The following is a 5,050-nucleotide window of genomic DNA, read 5'->3' as shown; positions in this document are numbered from 1 at the left end:
CATCTCTTGAATAATTTTCCATAGTTTTTTGTGATCCACACAGTCAAAGGCTTTAGCATAGTCAATGAAGCAGAAGAGGTTGTTTTTCTGCAATTTTCTTGCTTTTTCTATGATCCAACAGATGTTGGCAATTTGATCTCTGGTTCCTCTGCCTTTCCTAAATCCAACTTGTACATCTGGAAGTTTTCAGTTCATGTACTGTTGAAGCCTATCTTGGAGGATTTTGAGCATGGTCTTGCTAGCATGTGAAATTAATGTAATTGTGTAGTAGTTTGAAAATTCTTTGGCATTGCCCTTCTTTATGATTGGAATGAAAACTGACTTTTCCAGTCCTGTGGCCCATGCTGAGTTTTCCATATTTGTTGGCATATTGAGTGCAGCACTTTAACAGCACCATCTTTTAGGATTTGAAATTGCTCAGCTTGAATTCCATCACCTCCTCTAGCTTTGTTCGTAGTGATGCTTCCTAAGGCCCACTTGACTTTGCATGCTAAGATGTCTGGCTCTAGGTGAGTGATCACACCATAACAGTTATCTGGGTCACTAATGTATTTTTTATATGGTTCTTGTGTGTATCCTTGCCCCCTCTTCTTAATATCTTCTGCTTCTGTTAGGTCCATACTGTTTCTCTCCTTTATTGTGCCCATCTTTGCATGAAATGTTCCCTTTGTATCTCTAATTTTCTTGAAGAAATTTCTAGTCTTTCCCATTCTATTGTTTTCCTCTATTTCTTTGCACTGATTGCTGAGGAAGGCTTTCTTATCTCTCCTTGCTGTTCTTTGGAACTCTGCATTCAGATGGGTATATCTGTCCTTTTCTCCTTTGCCTTTTTCTTCTTTTCTTTTCTCAGCTATCTGTAAGGCCTTCTCTGACAACCATTTTGCCTTTTTGCATTTCTTTTTCTTGGGGATTGTTTTGATCACTATTTCCTGTACAATGTCACAGACCTCTGTCCAAAGTTCTCCAGGCACTCTGTCTATCAGATGTAACTCCTTGAATCTATTTGTCACGTCCACTGTATATTCATAAGGGATTTGATTTAGGTCATACATGAATGGTCCGGTGGTTTTTCCTACCACATTCAATTTGAGTCTGGATTTTGCAATAACAAGAGAATGATTTCAGCTCATTTCCAAGGCAAACCATTCAATATCGTAGTAATCCAAGCCTATGCCTCAACCACTATGCCAAGGGAGCTGAAACTGAATGGTTCTATGAAGACCTACAAGACCTTCTAGAACTAATACCCCAAAAAGATGTTCTTTTCATCATAGGGGACTGGAATACAAAAGTAAGAAATGAAGAGATACCTGGAGTATCAGGCAAGTTTGGCCTTGGGGTTCAAAATGAAGCAGGGAAAAGGCTAACAGAGATTTGCCAAGAGAACACACTGGTTATAGCAAACAACCTCTTCCAACAACACAAAGGATGACTCTACACATGGACATCACCAGACAGTCAATACCAGAAGCAGATTGATTTGCAGCCAAAGTTGGAGAAGCTCTATACAGGCGGCAAAAGTAAGACCTGGAGGTGACTGTGGCTCAGATCATGAAGTCCTTATTGCAAAACTCAGACACCGTTAGATCCCTTTTTAATGATAGAAATAGCTTTTAGATCTCAGTGTGTTGAAAAATGTCTCAGAAACTATACATCTCAGAGCCTGTTTTGTTTTCTTCTTTGTCATTCTTCTTATGGTTTACATTTCTTTTTTAGAGTTATTTTTAATTGGAGGATAATGGCTTTTCAGCATTGTGTTGGTTTATGCCTTACATCAACATGAATCAGCCAAAGTTGTTTACATTTCTGTGTATGGTCTTTACCCTAAAAATGAAAGAGTTCTTTTATCTTGCAGAGTAATATTAAAGTATAAGTAAAATTCTGTCTCTTGCAGAATTGCTTGGTTTTTATTTCATCTTTGTTTTGATTTTCCTCACTTACATGAGTGTATTCTGTGTTGTACTTATTCCTGAAGTGACCTTAAAGTGAACAGAATGCACCTATAAATTAACTTGGGGAGATATAACTTTACCAACACCTACAAAGGAAGTTTTAACAAATGGATGCAATTTAGTTTTTATTTAATGATACTCATTTGCTTGGAAAAAATGTGTTATTAATAAAAGAGCAAGTATAAATAGAGAAAAAGAAGAGGATCTAGGCCTGGTTGGTCATTTCCCACATTTCCCACATTTCCTACATTTCCAGTCAATGGCCCAGAAAAGCTCCAGAGAAAAAAACTGTGATTCTGCTCCTGGAAGCCTGTCAGTGCTGAGGAATTGCCGTGGCTTCCCGAAAGCATGGCTGGTTGATTGATCTCATGAGATTGCTCAGTATAACTAATGCTTTTATTGAGCATTTTTTTCAGATTGGAGGGGTATGTGGGGAAGAAGAGAAAGTTCTATCAAGAGTTTTCTCTAGAGCCTGAATAGCTAGACCCATGATTCTCAATGGGTGGTCCGATACCATCACTCTCATCTGGGAATGTGCTAGAAATGTAAGTCCTCTGGCCCCACACAGAACTACTTAATCAGAAACCCTGGGAGTGTGGCCCAGCAGTTTGTGTTTCCACAGGATCTCTAGATGCTTCTTCATGTTCAGGTATGAAGAGGGTTGTAGAGGTAAAGAGTAGGGACTCTGGAGTCAGACTTCCTTTGCTAGAACCCTGACACTATCACTTACTATAGCTGTAAGCTGTAGCTCTGGGCCAATTGCTTGATCTCTCTATGCTTTAGTTTCCCCATCTGTAAAATGGACACAATTACAGTACTACCTTTTTTAAGTTGTTATAAGGTTTAAATTAGTATTGATACTTAGAATAGTACCTGGCACATAATAAAAGCTCAATAAATGTTAGCAGATTGTCAGGAGACATATTGTCATGGAAAATAGGGGGATTTCTCTCTCCTGCCTCTTTTTCCATAAAAACCTCATGTATCTTTCTAGTGCAGGCATCCCTGAAGAGCAGCTTCAGGCCAGAGTTGCTGGGATAGGGTAGAACAGAAGATATATTCAAGACCCCATCTACACGTATCATACTTGTTACCCTAGTGATAACCCTGAGTTATGGATGACTTAGCTGTCCTCCTTAGCATTGGTAAGATCCATCCCTGACCCAGGCAGCAGGAATTTAATTCCTCAGTTAGTTTTTGGGAGACACCACAAGTGTCTAGGGGAACACAGAAATACTGTGAAGCTCACACAACAATCTCAGAATAATCTAAAATTAACTTTAAATGTTTAAAAACAAATTTTAGCTTTGCAGGATTCTCTAAAATTATGCATGTGGGGGAAGAGTCCAGATAGAACCAAATGGCTATTTAATGCTGTTAGTTGCTCAGTTGTGTCTGACTCTTTACAGCCCATGGACTTGACTGAGCTCGCCAGGCTCCTCAGTCCATGGAATTCTCCAGACAAGAATACTGGAGCTGGGTTACCATTCCCTTCTCCAGGGGATCTTCCTGACCCAGGGCTTGAACCTGGTCTCCTGCATTACAGGCAGATTCTTTGCCATCTGAGCCACCAGGGAAGCCCTTAACCCCTTCCAAAATTTGGGGGTGACTGTTACAACATTGAAATGGATTCTTTCCCCCAAAGTTACTGCAGACACACTCATCAACATGGCCTCAGGACTCAGTTTCCAGTTGAGGTGGGCAACTGAGATTCCCCTTCTTCCAAAGTCAGAAACTTGCCCAAGATGAAATGCATCTTGACTGAATTAAACTGTTGTCAATAAGATGAAAAACACCAGATTAACTGGGTTTTTTTTCTTCTGGCAGGCCCAACAGCCAAGCTGGCTCATCAGTATGGCTGACCCACTCCATCATGCAAAAGCAGTTGCTGACATGACCAGAAAAAAAGTGATTTGTTTGGGGAAAATGGTTGGAATTGGAACAAGCTGGGATTAAGCTCAGGAGCACCGAGGTTCCTGCTCTGTCTTAGCAGCCTCAGGGATCAGGCAGCTTTCTTTCTTGTTCCTTGTTGGGAGGATAGAAGGAGAGGACACAGAGAAGGTCAAGGTCTTTGGAGCCAATTTGTATTTTTGGATGAATGTGGAGAGTAGTCCGAAGTGTGCAAACCAGTATTGTGGAGACCAACCGGAAATTCTAACACCACTCTCTTTTTCTCATGTGCCAAGCCTGAGAAATTTGAGAGGCCAAAGAGAATGAATTTTAAAGCTCTGTCCTTTGTGCAATAGCCCAAGTGGAAGCATGTACCTTGGGGGAGACAGCTGAGCATCCTCCACGTGTTCCTTCTGCGAGGATAAGTGCTTTTCTTAACTGAGTGCATTTTTCTCCCAGCCCATCCCTCCCACCTCGCCATCTCTTCTCATTGAACTTCCCAGTAAATTAGCCTGTTGCTTTGACAACAGTTGGGACGTGAAGGTGGGGGAGGGCAAATTGAAGGACTGGAAAATACCGCATCACTCTAGGGCAGGCCTGCTGCTGAGACCCAGACAGGATGACAGCCAGGAGACGCCTGAGGATTGCAGTCAGCAACCGAGGGTGACTTGCCCTGAGCTGGAGGGGCTTTTCTTATTCCTTCCCCTGCCCCTTGCAAGCTGCTAGGACTCTGCAAATAATGGATGGATCTCGGGGGATTGAGCTGGTGTCTTGCCAAGAGAAAAGCATATTGATGGCAACAGGTTGAAACCTCGAGTCATGGCAAAATTTATGATAGGGGCTTATCAGCCTGAAGGAAAGAGAGTGGGGGAGGCCCAGGCGGTGTCTCTCCCCTCTGGAATGTTCTGCTTGATCCTTTTGCCACATGAAAAATGAAGTGTGGTGGACTAGAGGGGAGAGACCTTGTTATGCTTGGATGATCACACAGACTTAGATGCGGAGCCTGGTTTCAGAGTCTAAGAAATACCCAGGCAATACCAGTTCAAGGGTGTAGAGATAAATAATGGGCAACTCCCATAAAAGGGTCAAACATCTGACTTCAGATAACATGTTTCCTTTCTGAGTTGAATTGCCTAGAGTTGAATGAGGGTAAGATTTGCATTCACTTATCTCTCCTTAACTCAGCTCATAACTTTCCCTGTTTTCTC

Source organism: Bos grunniens, chromosome 3 (assembly GCF_055505025.1).
Source record: "Bos grunniens cultivar Pamir isolate PY7600 chromosome 3, Bosgru_T2T1.0, whole genome shotgun sequence".
In the NCBI taxonomy this organism is placed as follows: Eukaryota; Metazoa; Chordata; class Mammalia; order Artiodactyla; family Bovidae; genus Bos; species Bos grunniens.
The sequence above is the reverse complement of the archived record's forward strand: the minus strand, read 5'-3'. Positions refer to the sequence as shown.